This window comes from Oreochromis niloticus, linkage group LG17 (genome assembly GCF_001858045.2).
Source record: "Oreochromis niloticus isolate F11D_XX linkage group LG17, O_niloticus_UMD_NMBU, whole genome shotgun sequence".
In the NCBI taxonomy this organism is placed as follows: domain Eukaryota; kingdom Metazoa; phylum Chordata; class Actinopteri; order Cichliformes; family Cichlidae; genus Oreochromis; species Oreochromis niloticus.
The window spans coordinates 6,527,708-6,543,079 of record NC_031981.2 but is presented as its reverse complement, the minus strand read 5'-3'; the positions used below and the strand labels follow the sequence as shown (position 1 = coordinate 6,543,079).

General features: G+C 41.5%; 1 long non-coding RNA gene across 3 annotated transcripts in view; it reads right to left on the bottom strand.

Moving 5' to 3' along the window:
* Positions 1–10,047, bottom strand: part of LOC112842682 (uncharacterized) — a 52,709-nt gene extending 42,662 nt beyond the window's left edge. For 2 of the 3 annotated variants that reach the window (XR_003214631.1, XR_003214632.1), the window contains exon 1: positions 6,793–10,047. This is a non-coding gene — a long non-coding RNA (uncharacterized LOC112842682). The remainder of the gene's footprint in view (positions 1–6,792) is intronic. The other variant, XR_003214633.1, reaches the window with a different exon arrangement.
* Between the last annotated feature and the right edge of the window lie 5,325 nt (positions 10,048–15,372).

The following is a 15,372-nucleotide window of genomic DNA, read 5'->3' as shown; positions in this document are numbered from 1 at the left end:
TGGTGAGCATGAGCTTGAGACTATGCTGGAGGCAGAGCAAGTGAAACTGAAGGAAAAAAATGAAGACAAGACAGGCCAGGGCAAGACGCACTTTTCAGGTGTTTTGCTAAGAAGTAAATAACTAGATCAGTGAGTAAGCAGACTATGAGCTGTAAGGGTGGAGGTGTCTCGAGCCAGCCCTCTTTTCTCTCTGTATTTCGCAAGAAAAATTGGAAATATTTGCAGTGGTTTACTGACTAATGTGCAAACACACATAAAAATAAAAAGTCCAGTACATAAAATTAAAATAACAAGCTGGAAAGTCAATATTTGGTATGACAACCTTTATTCTTCAACACAGCCTGAAAGCTTTCTTGTCATTTGTTTTTAAGTATCTTTGGGAATAGTTCTCCAAGTGTCTTGAAGCACATTCAAACCTCTGCTTTGGATGTTGGCTGCCTTTTGTTCTGTTCTCTGTCAAGATGATCCCACACTCCTTCAAAAATGTTGAGGTCCAGGCTCCGGGGAGGCTAATTCATGACTGATCTTTTCTTCTGTCCCTAGCTGGCGGTCCACGAAGCCAGGGTTTCCATCTTGGTCAACAATATACTTTGACCTTTGCTTGCTCGAGGGTTAGACATCGTTGTTTAAGATCGTCTTCAATTTCCTCAATCCAAGTCTTCTTGGGTGCATCACGCTTGATTCTCCTTGATTCTCCAGTGGGCAGGCCGCTGCTTCAGCAGAAGGCGGTATGGCAGGCGATGGTTGCTCATGCTGCAGACATGGCCAAACCATTGCGGTCCTCGCTTCTGGATCAGCTCTTCCATCAAAGGCTGCTGCTGACATTGACTATGTATTGCACTGCTGCTGAGACAGCCATGGAGGGACTCTGTGAGAATCTGACCCAAACAATGCCAACAACAGTACCATGACTGATAGTGTTCCACTGAGGGTTTTTCTTTCCAGGTTTTCTTTGCTTTTACTGCGTTAGCAGTGTGTCTGGGATCACTGTTGTGCTGAAAAATGAAGCTGAAATTTCTGTGTTCATAATTCCGTCAGTTTTGAAAAGATTCCCAACACCACTGGCTGAAATGCAGTCCCAAACCATGACGGAGCCTCCACCGTGTTTCACAGATGGTTGTAGACACTCACTGTTACTGTTACCTTACTCCTGTGTCATCCTCTGTACAATTTGAACTAAAAGTTTCAGATTTAGATTCATCCGCACTGATTTTCAGTCCAGTTTTAGTGTAATTTGGCATAACTGAACCTTTTCTTCCTGTTTTCTTCCTTTAACAAAAGCTTCTTGACAGCTCCTGTAGATAATTTCTTGGATGTGACACATCTCGGTCCTTTTTTAATGCTGGAATTTGCTCAACAAACAAAGTACATTGCTCTGATACAAGGACTGGACTGAAAATGTGAAGTCCTCAAGGAAAGACCTTGAGAAACCCCGGAGAACTATTACTCAAAACCACTTTATTAAAAATGACAAGAATGTCCGGCTCCTTGAAAGCAAAGAAATGAGTGAACCAATTAAAATTGTTCTCATTTTGCTCTGCTGTAGTCACTACAAAACAAAGAAACTGTGCTTGTATAACAGAAAAGACCAGCTCCAGATCAGCACGCATCATCATAACCGTTACGATCTCAATATCAGTGTTGACATTTTGAAAACAAGTCTTGTGAAGTGAGCGTTACCAAAATTGGCCTTTAACATCCCATAACCCTGACAGTGTAAATATCACCGTGACTTTTATAGTAAATAAAAGTGTAGATTTCATGCTCAGATAGGCTGGTGTTTGTGGCTAAGCTCTGATTTTAAACATGTAACACTGAAATGAAAACTGGTGGTAAGACTGGTGCTTTAAAGTGTGCAGTGCACCATAGCTGGGTGAGGACATCCCGCTCCCTGGTGTGGGGAAAACTACCAACTTTTTCCTCGGCACGGGCTGAAGGTGTTTACCTTTCCTTCGACACTGGATTTTAATCTGTAAGTTAATTAAGAAATGTAATATCCTGGGGGTTCAGCTAAGCACAACCTGAGTACTACAGCCCTATATTTTAGATCGCTCCACTAAATTTTAGGCTTCCTGCTAACTTGACAAATGAACCTGGACTTCATAACCACCACACACTCATAATCACACATTAAGAGCGAAAAGGAGAGAGGGGAACGGCATGCGACCTGAGGATCGCTCCCTATACTTAGTGAACTTCTGGTGTTTTAATGGGCCTGACGTAGTTCCATGCTGCGGTCTGAGGTCTCTCTAACCAGCATCTATTTTCCCTCTGAAACTGAGTTGGAAAAAGCACAGAGCATTTAAACAGGCTAAAAATGTATCTGATGGCAACCACCACTGGCTGAAAATAGCCCTAAAAGGGTATTATTATCATTAATGAGGGATAAATTTGTCGGCTGACTTGCAGTGGAGTCAGAAGCGCTTAAAATTATTCTGGAATTTGCCCACTTCTTTTTTTTTCTTTTCATTTTTAGATGTTTTGGCAAAACTGAGGCATCACTTCTGTCTGAGGAATGGATGGTGTCCCGCTGATTTATTCTCATAAAGTCAGCTTCTCCTGCAGAGCAGAACACATCATACTATGTAAAGGTAAACTATCAAAATCTTTTTTCAATTTCAGCGCTCGTGCTTTAATAACCGCGCTGACTGCATGCTTTAGCCGACTGACTTAAATAACCTACTCTTCAAATTACATCTGACCTTCTCCCAGCGCAAGTTAAATGTTTCATTTTGCTTTCCCAGCGTCCAGGCTGCTGTTGATTTAAGCTAATAGGATTACCCCATCGAGGACACCATCACATCTGGTTGTGATGCACAGTCATAAACTCTTTTTCTTGGTTTGTTTGGAGGAGATGTCATTTCAGACAGCTGCTCTGCCCTTGCCAAAGACATTGTGACCCTTCTTTCTTTCTGTCTTTTGAGGAAACTTTAGACTTACATTGAAAAAATTATTCAGGTACAATCCCCATCTCGGCTAAATTTGTTGGCCAGTTGTCCAGTAGGTGAAAAGACTCACCCATATTTCAGTAATGGTATCCATGGAGATTCGCAGCTACTCTGGCAAGAAAGGATGAGAAGATTGCCTGAGCCTTAATTTTTTCTCCAGATTGGGCATGTTGTAATAAAAAACATTGAGAGGAATCAGTGTTTGCTTTTCACGAAGTATATTTTATGTTATCTCATGTAATATATTTATATTGATACAGATTACAGAGCTAGCCAAAAAATAAATAAATTAAAGGCTTTAAAACTGTAATCCTCTAAACATGGGTGACATCAATCTAAGTTATTATCAGCTAGCTAATGCACAATGCAGTGCTTTGTTATGAAGAACAGGTTTGCTTGAAATGTTAGGTAAAAGTTGAGTCCTGCAGTGTGCAACATCTTGGTCTTTTTCATGTACAGTGTTGACTGAATTTCACCACCCTATCTGCCCCATTTTTTCAGTGGATGTGCATGTATTTTCTTCTGTTTTCTGGAACCTGTGTTGGTACGAGTTACAGTATAAAGAAATCCACTCAGAATTTCCAAGATTTTTGGCTAAAATCTTCTTAGATGAAAGCACAGCTGACTGTTTTAGTCCATTTAGATTAGAAAACAACACAAAAAGCACCTCATTAATTTACACTCACTCGCCATCATAGTCATTACATCTCCTAAACTACCTGTTAACCTAACTTTCTAACCAGCCAATCACATTGTAGCAATTTATTTAGGCTTGTAGACAGATGAGAGGAGAGGAGACTGGCCACACTGCTTTAAATTGATACGAAGCCAACAGTAGCTCAAATAACCAGTCATTACAACCAAGGTATGCAGAAGAGCATCTCTGAGAACACAACATACTGAACTTTGAAACAGATGGGCTACAGCAGCAGAAGACCACACTGTGGTCGCAAAGATCCAATCATCTGATATCCTGTACAAACAGCCTCCACAATCATCAGATCTCTTTCCAACAGAAATGTAACAAAACAACATTCGAAAAAAATTCAAATGTTCCATGTAACAGCAATATCCTGCAAAGTATAAAATGATTTGTGGCAACGGCACCTCTTAAATGAACTAAAATGTGTTATTTAATGAGCTATTTAAGTCCATGTATGCATTTAGTTGGTGGTTTGATAAAATGTGGGATATATGTTTTTGTAATTCATTTTTCTTTTGTTATAATATTTGTATAAAAACCTTTTTTCAGTGACTTGGAGCACTTTGCTTTGACCTTTTACCGAGTTAGAGCAATTTAAGATCCTTTATTGTAAAGTAAATGTAAAAGTCTGTCTTTTTACATAAAATCTGGATCATGAGAAGACAAGCAGACTTCAGATTTGGAATTTGTTTTGGCATTTACAGAGCTACTTTTGCCTCCATTTTTTTCACCTTCCCATTCACTGATTTATTGGCTGACAAAACCAAAACATTTTCACAGACCAAGAGAGACAATGACATCTTGCTGTCAACATTTCCTGTTTGGGATTATTGTTGTTGAACAGTTGTGCGAGCACCTGGTTTGAGGTTGGATAAGGCGAGATAGGGAAGCTGTGTCATGTGTGTTCGCCAAACAGTTGCCTCTAGACATATGTGGCTACAAGCACCAACACCCAAGGTTTCCATGGCACCCTGACAGATGGTCAACAAACACGAAAAAAGCCTTCTCTTTTTACTCTGTCTTAATTTAGAAGTTTTCCAACACAGTGATTCCTCGTGCCGCTCAAAAGCCTCTCATAAGACCAGGGACGTGTTAGAGGTCAAATCAGTAACCACAGTAAGGCTCTTATTTGTTAATTTCACACATTTTACACATTTGTTGTAGATTCTACTGCAGACTCTTAGATCTTGAATATGCTATAAATGCACACATTGATGATCTGTTAAGAGTTGCATAAGTTACTCTTTCTTCTTTTGAGTCTATTAGCCACAGTGATAAACATGTCATGTTTTTTTAATGCTTCATTATGCTGACACAGTTCTTAGTACACCTTTAAGTCTCTTTTGACAACCAAATTAGGTTAAACATGACATAATTTTACACAGGATGTCTTTGCTGTTTCAGCCAATGCCTTACACAGGGTTAGTGGGCTCATGATGATTCATTACAGTGTTTGAATCACACTGTGAAGCAGAGATAAAAGAGGTGTGCAAAACCAAGAGAAAGAGATAAAGAAATACACTCTCCAGCTAATTTATTAGGTACATCTGTTCATCTGCTTATCAAATATCGGTGTATTTAGGCATGTAGAGATAAAAAAAAAAAAACTGCTGAAGTTCAAACTGAGCATCAGAATGGTGGGAGAGTTTGACTTAAGCAACTGAACGTGGCATGGCTCTTGCTGCCAGATGGGTTGCTCTGAGTATTTTAGAAATTGCTGACCTGCTGGGGTTTTCCACACAACCATCTCTAGGGTTTACAGAGAATGGCCTGAAAAGAGGAAACTGTTGATGTCAGACATCAGAGAACAATGGCAGAAACTGCTTTGAGCTGATAGGAAGGCATCTTTAATTCAAATAACCTCTCATTACAACTAAGGTATGCAGAAGAGCATCTCCAAACCTTGAAACAGATGGGCAACAGCAGCAGAAGACCAATACTGTCTGCTAACAACAAGAAACTGTGGCTACAATTCGCTCACCAAATGTTGCCTGGTTTGATGAGTCTCAAAGTCTCAGCATTTGGCATAAACAACATGAAAATATGGATTTATCTTGCTTTGTATCAACAGTTCAGGCTGCTGCTGGTGGAGTAATGCGTGGGGGATATTTTTCTTGGTCCGACCTAATACTAGGACAGTGTAACTAATGAAGTGCTCAAGCACAAGCTAAAGCTCAAGATAAGACAAGGCAGGCAGGGAGTACTGGAGTATTTGGTAGTTCATTCACATGCAGTGTGTATGATTGTGTGCGTGTAGGGAGAGTTACAGCACACTGAGACAGTTACAGATGAGGTAATAGTCAAGCTAAAGCCTTTACTGTATAATGAATAAGTGAAGAGATATTTATTTAATACTTACTACATTCAGCTATATTTCACCTGTCAGGCCCAAACATCCAGCAGCTTTGGGTGAACTCTGACCTTGCCATCTATCAGGTGACTATATGTAGGTGTTATATATAAATTACAATAACCAGAACAAGTTGTAAAAGGACATTAAAATATCTCCAACTATCATGATAAAAAACTATCATGCCTAATTTACCAAATGTGTGGACAAAGACACGAAGCAATATTAACGGTTTTTCAGAGTGCACACTTTCAATTGCTATTCTGAGCAGGTTGCAAAATCACACTTCTGGTGTGTGACAAAGACTTGCACTTTCATTCTCGCACTCTCAGCCTGCTCAAGCAAATCTTATACAAAACACAAGGAAGCCTCAAAGTCAAAGCTTTATGAAAAAACTTGAAAGCTTAAAAGAACTTTTTTTAGTTTATTAAGCTTATTCAGCCGCTGCATTGGTCCATCAAGATCAGAGAACCCAAAATACAGTGTATGTGCTTGAGCTGCCGGAGGCACACAGACCTGTCTGTAGTACCGGCTCGGCTCAACTTGACTCGGTTTTTAGGGTTTTCCATTAGGTAGTAGTAACTGGTACGTTTTTAGTACCTACTTCACCGTTGTTCCAAGTGAATCAAGTCGAAAATGTGACATCAGTAGACTGCGTGCCAGTGATTGGTCAGTCAGTGGCGTCACTCCTTCGCAAAAATCAAAGCTGCCATTTTTGAAACCCAATAACAAGAGAACTGAACTACGCAGAAACCAACACCACAGTCCAGCAACGAGGTGGAGATGCTTACCATTGGTTATGCAGCAGGTATACCATCACCTCCATTTCCTCCATTGTTGCGTTGTGTCACATACAAATGATGTCACGGGACTTTCGGCCACATTGCTGTAACGACCCCAAGCACATAGCGGTGGTACTCGACAGTAATGGAAGACGCTCAAAACTGAGTAGAGTCGAGTTGAACCAAGTTGGTACTGGTGGAAAAGAGGCATAAGTTATTAATCAGAAGTTATTTAAGAGTTGTGCTAATTTATGTATGTGAATCTAATTAATTCATTCAATAATTTAATAATGATTTCTGATGTAATTAAAATTCAGGGTTGGCTTTTTTTGTTGTGTACACATCAACCTTAAGAACCTTTTAAGTCTGTATACTTTAAATCCAGTGGCCTTTACTCCTAAACCCAGCTGCAGAACACAGACCAGGACAGGACTGCAGTCGTTCAAACAGTTTATTAATAAAGACTAATGTTATGCTGCCCTTAATCCATGCAGTGTAGAGGGATAGATATATATACCAGGTTGAGCTGAGAGGGGAAGTGAGGAGCCAGAGGCAAGTGATCCAGAGTGGTTTGTGGGTCAGGGTGGTTTCCAGAAGAATACTGACTAAAGGTCAGTTGAGGCTTGAGTGGTTCAGGGGCAGAGGTCAGGAAGGGTTTGAGAAATAAAAAATAAATAAATAAATACTGTAAGAAGAGGAAGGTGAGTTAGGATTTGACCAAATTAGCTACAGTAGCAATATTTAAAAACTGAAGTTAGACTGAGATAGTTTTTGACATGAAATTAACAACCGAGTGAATGAGTTATACGTTTTGGTGGGTTACATATGTAGTGCACAGTGTTTGTGAATACCTTGAGCACCTTAACCGCGACAAACTGTAATAAAACATACGGAACCAGTTACTGTAAGCCACAATAAAAGGAAGTGAATCTGCATTTAAATGCTCATCAAGAGGGAAGTCATGCTTATTAACACCAAGGTAAAAAAAACAAAACAAAGGTGAAGTAATCTGTGCATATTCCTCAGTTGTTATCTGCTGGGATCAGGGTGGAATTATCACTGCAGATTTATCATGGAACAATAATAATAATTTTATTACATATATAAACACTCAAGTCCCTGCTGATAATACTCAGCACACACCCGGAGTTTTATGGCCTGTAATGCAAATTTAATCGCCACCTGCATGACATGATTTATGGCCGTGACTGTAAATGTTTTATCCCGGTCTGCACGCACACAAGAGTACATACTGAGCTGCACCTACAAGGTCACAGTGTTCTAACAATTATAAGCACAGACCTGAGTGCAAAGGTAGACAAGTGCACCTGTTTACCAACACATGTACTGCACACACAATTCCTGGAGAGCCCACTTCAAACTCTTCGAAACTAAAACTAGTATTTTATTTCCGCCTCTGTGTCATACCTTTACATTCTCTATTATATATGCTGTGTACTAAAAACATGAGGAAAAATACTGGCACTGATTCCTGTGGTGCTTTACAGATGGAAAAGTACCTCTATCTGTTTGGAAATGCCTGCAGAGCAGCAAGGGCAACGTGCCGTCACCCATGCACATGTCTCCGCCCAACAGTTTTAAGGGAGAAAAAAACTTGGCTCCTGTTGGCTTGCCTGACCGGTTTGGTTAACACTGCTAGTAGTAAAAGCAGTTCTACTATCATGACAGTGTATATCTGTTTGACCTGTTTGTCTTTTGTGTGCAGTTTTAAGTTGCAAAAGGTTGTGATGCCTGAGTACACACAGGAAAATTCACTTACTGGTCACTCTATTAACACCTTGCCTTCATAACTGACTTCATTCTTCATGGCATAGATTCAACATGTTGCTGGACACATTCCTCAGAGATTTTGATCCATATTGACATGATGGCATCACAAATTTCTCCATTGCGCATCCATGACACAATTCTTTAAAAAAAACCCTTCAAGAAAGCATTATCCTGCTGGAAGCACTGTGATCATAAAGCGGTGGACATGGTCAGTGCCAATACTCAGGTAGTCTGTGGTGTTCTTAATTGATGCTCAGCTGTTACTAAGTGTACCAAGAAAATGTCCCCCACATTATTACATTACTACACCACCACCTTCAGCCTGAACTATAATACAAGGCAGGATGGATTCAAGCTTTTCTGCGTGGCAACAAAAACTCATTTCTAAAAGTTTAGATCATAATATTTAAATAACAGAGAAATAAGTTTAAATAATGACCTCCATCTTACTGTGAATTTCACTCCTTATTGCCAGCTGCTACACATAGACAAAGAGGAACAGGAGTGAGGATTCGCAGATTTATGACTACACTGGCTCTTTAATGCTGAAAGACAGTGTGTGTGTGCGTGCCTTGTGTGGTAAAGTTGAGAGCAGCCACACCCTTGTTGTAGTAAAATCACACTCACCATCATGCCGCAAGCCAAACAAAACCCAACTGCTGGTTCAAAACTACAGTGTCAGCATGACGATGTGTGTGACATTATCTGCTTTCCCATCTTAATGCATATTTACTGTCATTTTAGACTTTGAGTTCAATTGTAATATAATAGCTAACATCATGATGACTTGGCATGTTTTGGATATATCACAGTGTAATGTTTTTGTCAGAGTGAGTGGATGTCAAACACATTGTTTACATGTGGGCTGCCGGCTCCATCTCCATTATTAATCAGCTGCATGTGGCTGCTCAGTATGGATCTACTCTGGGGTTTAAATATTAGATTGAAACCAGCAATTAATCTACAGGTATTAATAATTCATTTCATTTTAATCCCTGCTTTAATCTACAGTTGCTTCTTATCTTTCACTTGTTGCGTGTCCCTAGAGTCAACCTGAGCGTCTGTCTTATGCACGTATGCGATTCCCTTGAGTGCAGCACTTTTTGGATGCCGGAGATAAGCTCTTGTCCATATAGGAGCAAACCTGAAAGCAGCAAAGAGGTGAGACGTGAAGCAGTGATGATAAGCAAAATCCCTGCTCCTCCCTCAAAACTGGAGATTTTCCAAACCACAGTTCAGAAAAAAGCAGTTTTTTTCTCGAACTCAGTCCAGATGAGGCTCCACTTTGTCTCTTTAAGCAAACCCTAATTAGATTAGTGGACTTTTATTGGTTGTCCAAAAAGGAGAGGAGCCAGGTAGAGAGAGATGAAAAACAAAGTGAGACAAAGGGATCCACCAAGCTGTCACTCTTTGATCTGGTCATCTGTGAAATGTGTTCCTTATCCTCTCCTTATACCCCTCATCATCATCTAATAATCCTTCATTTACCCCCCCCCCCCCCCCCACACACACACACACACACATGCATCTGCCCTGAGCATGCAAACAAGAGCCTGTCTTTCATTTTGCTTTTCCAAAAGGCCGAGGCCAAAAGAGACACAGGGAGAGAAATTATGAGACGCGCTCCCTACATTCCTTTCAATTTAATGGCCACTGTAGTATGTCCTGTTTTGACAAGGAATGAATTTGAGCCTCAGTGTTCTCCATGATTTCCTACCAGGGCATAACTTATGGCTCGGTGGTTGGAGCATATGTTCGCTTCCAAAAAAATTTTAGGCTGTCAGTTTTGAGGTTGAAACATGATCTGAAACTCCATCAGTCAGCTAAGATTTTTGACTTTCCAATCAACAGCGTATTCATTTCATCCACCACTCATCAGCATGTGGTAAAGTAGTTTCTGTGTCTTCAAACTATAATTTTGAAAGACGTTTTTGAAAATAAAGAACGGCAAACCGATGAAAAACGAGTTTTAGTTTGAGTTCTGAAAAGAGGAAACAAAGTGTATCCATGTTTATTCATTGTTTGCTCATGTAGTACACAGGAGGTTCCATCTGTTATTGTTTTTTTTTCCTTGTTTGACCTTGAATAAATATTATTGTCAGCTCATGATGAACTGCATCTCATCCCACTTGTTTACCTTGCCTACCCCGCTTACCTTTGCAGAATCACCTAAGAGATGTTGCAAAACAAAAAACAAAACAAAACAAAAAACATCCCTGGACCTATTAAGTAGGTAAAATTACATTTATGGACTAACTGTAAGGGATTACAAGTAGTGACAGACCAAAAGAACAGGGTCAATACATTCAGTTCTCCCAAGGTCTGCGCAGCTTTGTAACATCTATTCAGTTTCAGTTCAGTTCAGGATTATTTATATAGCTCCAAATCACAGCAACAGTCAACTCAAGGTGCTTTAGATTATAAGATAAAGAGCCAACAATAATAAAGAGAAAAGCCCAACAATCAAACAACCCCCTATTAGTAAGCACTATGTGACAGTGGTGAAGGAAAAACTCCCTTTTAACAGAACTCTGTTAGAACCAGGCAACCGGTTGAGGGGGAGGGGTCACCTGTGTCATAGCATCATCTTGTAACCCTATAAAGTACATAAAATATAATTTCTAAATAGTTTTTTATTATTATTATTTTATGTACAGTATAACTGCAACCTACCAAACATTCAGACTTATTCTCTCTATGTATGCACTGCAACTATCAGGAGGCTTTTGGGGCTGTTCAATCTGATATCATCAAGTCAGTGTTGTTTCTGGATTAACAAAACTACGGTTCAGGTCCAGGTTTTAACGCTAATAGCTCTTTGGAATCCCTTTGCTGGTACAAAAAGGCTCTTAAACTTTGTTATTTGGTATTTGAAATACCTTTTTTTTGTTCAAGACCACGTAAAAAAAACAAAACAAAACAAACATTACTCATATTACAGTCATATTACTGACTTTACTTAACCCTACCCCCACCCTTCATTAGGTTGCCCGTACAGATCGACTTCAAGTGTTTGTCACTGTTATGCAAATAATCAACTTTTCTTGACAGGCAGTTGAAAAGGAGTTTCCTCTTTAACAGAGCGTGCGCAGCCCACTTACCTCGTCCTCTACCTTCTCCTCGGTCCATTGACTCTACCACCAGAAAACAAGCTGTTTTACAACCACTGACCTTGTGCTGCTCTAATAGCTGTGAAGTTGACCAGCAATCCAGCCAATGACAGTGGATATTAGAAAGTGCCATTCCTTTCAGAGATTTTCTTAGAGGACAAAACGACCTTTAGGTTTAATAACATGATGAGTCAGCGTTACAAAAAACACCACAAATGACTGATCATGTTATTCAGTAAAATCCCCATGTTGATATTTCTACCTATTTCTATTTATTTTCACCTTTCAGTTAGTAACTAAATTTCCTTCAACTGTGTTTATGTTTATTAGCTAGCTGCCTTTTAATCCTACCCTTTAGTGGGCACATTGCCTCATTTCTCTTCTTCAAGCAGGGTAGTGTTGTGAAATGGGCATCACCAGTCTGTGGAAAACTCCCAGTTAATTATTTACCCTGACTTGTGTAGTTGACACCCAGGCCTTCCTTGGTTGCACCTGACTAGATGTCCTTACATCACCTTTCCATGATGGCATTGTGTGCATTACCACATTTTGTGCTCAACCCCCTCTACAGTTGCCAGCGTGTATGCCAGTGTAGGTGTCCTACATGTTGATCTGTCCATGGCATTTAAAAACAATTAAAATGGTCCATGCTTTGTTTGCATTTCTAATCCATGCCATTTTGATCTTGAACTTTTTGTTGGCACTTCTTTCTGTTTGTACTGAGCTGTGGATCTCTTTGTTGTTCAAGACAGTTTATTGAAAGGGATTTAAACTGTGCATAACATGTGCGTTGCACTGGTTGAGACCTCATAATCCTTTTTTCTGCGTACCCAAAGACCTATGCAAACTGGCTTATAAAACAAACACATATGACACCAGCTTACCAAAACATATGCCTTATAATGCTAACAGTAATTCGTTACACAAATATTAACTGATCTTTTTCCCTATTCAGAAGCAGAGCAAGCTGCATGAAAAAAGAAGACACTATATCGCCTTAAAGATATTTCTAATGTCTTAGTTAATAAATACCTGCTTATAAATCCAGCAGATGCAGAAAATGAGCTTTTATTTGAAGTTTTTTTTTCTCACTACATGACATGCACCAGTTGCACTTCTCTAAGACCAATGGTGCAGCTGACCAGTCTCTCTGTTGTATTATCACTGAAGCTGGGAAAACCACTTAAGTGTGGATGAAAAGTAATAAAGAGTGAAAATATCAATGTATGAGCAGGGTCTGGGTCATGGTGGATCAAAAGGTCAAAGCCTTTCACCCCTGAACAATGTGACGCATGTGCCATGCTAAACTAAAAGAACAGAGGTTGCATATGCAGGATGAGAAGGCAGGTTGAAAAAATAAACAAGTGAACTTATAATTTAGCTGCTGAAATCCAGAATACACAAAGTCTAAGAGTGAAACAAAAACAGGAATCCAAAACTGTAAGAGACGTGAAGACACTGCAAGATAAAATCCAACACTGAGGTTAAAAACAGAGACAGGGGAAGACAGAAAAAAATGTGTAATGAAGGAAGCTGAAAATATAAAGTGGCACATATCAAGAAACTACACACTCTGATTCCCGATCCCTGTACTACGAAGCAGGATTTGGGCTTAACCAGATAACTTTAAGGTTAACCCTGGGCTTTCGGTATTGCACAGGCAGTTCGCTTCTTACCAGGCTACACTGCCATTGTAACCTGACCTGCAGACCTGCTCTTCAGCTGTTCTAGATTACAGATCAGCAGGTAAAACTCACCGGCAAATCAGTTCCCTGGAAAACAGCATCTAGCTGTGTGTCTGGGGTAAAATAGTATTATTATACTATTTATGGGTCATTATATATTCATTAACGGTGCACATTTTGACTTACAAGCGCAATGTTGCCAAATGCAGTAATTTGATCGGTCAGATCTGTTTATTTGCATGTGCAAAATTGGAAAAATTAGCTTGGTTCGATAAAATAAATGCAGCAAATCTGTCCAGCAAAATTATGCATTCGGTGTGAACAGCTACATTAAGAATAGGCGGGTCTGAAAAATACTTTTAAAGCATGAAATATTTGCAGAGCCCCTCTGCGAATTGCTACCTAATCGTGGTAGAGGGGCTATGTTGTCCAGGGGGGTTCTGCCCCCTGGTAGGGTCTCCCATGGCAAATTAGTCCTGGGTGCGGGACCAGACAAAGAGTGATTCAGAAGACCCTCATGAGAAAACCATCAAGGGAACAGTTCACCCTACCTGGGATAGGGTTACCGGGGCCCCGCCCTGGAGCCGCCCTGGGGGAGGGTGCCCGAGGGCGAGCGTCTGGTGGCATTAGTCCATGGGGCCCGGCCGGGCACAGCCCAAAAAGGGGACATGGGCCCATCCTCCTGCGGGCCCAACACCCGCAGGAGGCGCCATAGGAGTCGGGTGCATTGTGTGTCGGGCGGTGGTCAGGAGCGGAGGCCCTGGCGGATTGATCCCCGGCTTCCAAGACTGGCAATTGGGACATGGAATGTCACCTCTCTGGTGGGGAAGGAGCCTGAGTTAGTGCGTGAGATTGAGAGGTACTGGCTAGATATAGTCAGGCACACCTCAACGCATGGCTTGGGCTCTGGAACCAATCTCCTGGAGAGGGGCTGGACTCTGTCAGTCTGGAGTTGCCCCCGGTGAGAGACAGCGGGCTGGGGTGGGTATTCTAGTATCTCTTTGGCTTGGTGCCGGTAAATTGGGGTTCTTCCCAGAGGATGAGAGAGTCTGTTCCCTGCACCTTCGGGTCGGGGAACGGGTACCAGCCTTCTTGGAATCCCTGGGTGGGGTGCTGGAGGGTGCTCTGCCTGGAGACTCTGTTGTCCTACTGGGAGACTTCAATGCTCATGTGGGCAATGACAGTGAGACCTGGAGGGGCGTGATTGGGAGGAACGGCCTCCCTGATCTGAACCGGAGTGGTGTTTTGTTATTGGACTTCTGTGCAAACCATATTTGGCTATAACGAACACTATGTTCGAACATAAGAGTGTCTAGGTCACAGGTTGATGATCGATTTTAAAATCATGTCACCAGGCCTGCGACCATTTGTTCTGGACACTCGGGTAAAGAGAGGTGCTGAGCTGTTAACTGATCACTACCTGGTGGTGAGTTGGATTAGGTGGCGGGGGAGGACGCTGGACAGATCTTGCGCGCCTAAATATATAGTGAGGGTGTGCTAGGAATGCCTAGCAGAGCCCCCAGTTTGCGAGGTCTTCAACACACACCTCCAGCAAAGGTTCAACAGCATTCCAAGGGAGACCATTGACATTGAGTCTGAATGGACCATGTTCAGCACCTCCATTGCTGAAGCCAATGCACTGAGCTGCGGCTGCAAGGCGGTTGGTGCCTGTCATGGTGGTAACCCCCGAACCAAATGGTGGACACCAGAGGTGAAGGGAGCCACCAGGCTGAAAAAGGAGTCCTATTGGGCATGGTTAGCCTGTGGGACTCGGGAGGCAGCTGATATGTACCAACAGGCCAAGCGGAACAGTGGCAGGGGCTGAAGCAAAAACTCGGGAGTGGGATGAATTCAGAGAGGCCATGGAAAAAGACTTTTGGACTGCCTCGAAGAGATTCTGGCAAACCGTCAGGCGACTCAGGAGGGGAAAGCGGTGCTCTCCCTGCACTGTGTATGGCGCGGGTGGAGCGCTGCTGACTTCGACTGAGAAAATTGTCAGGCGG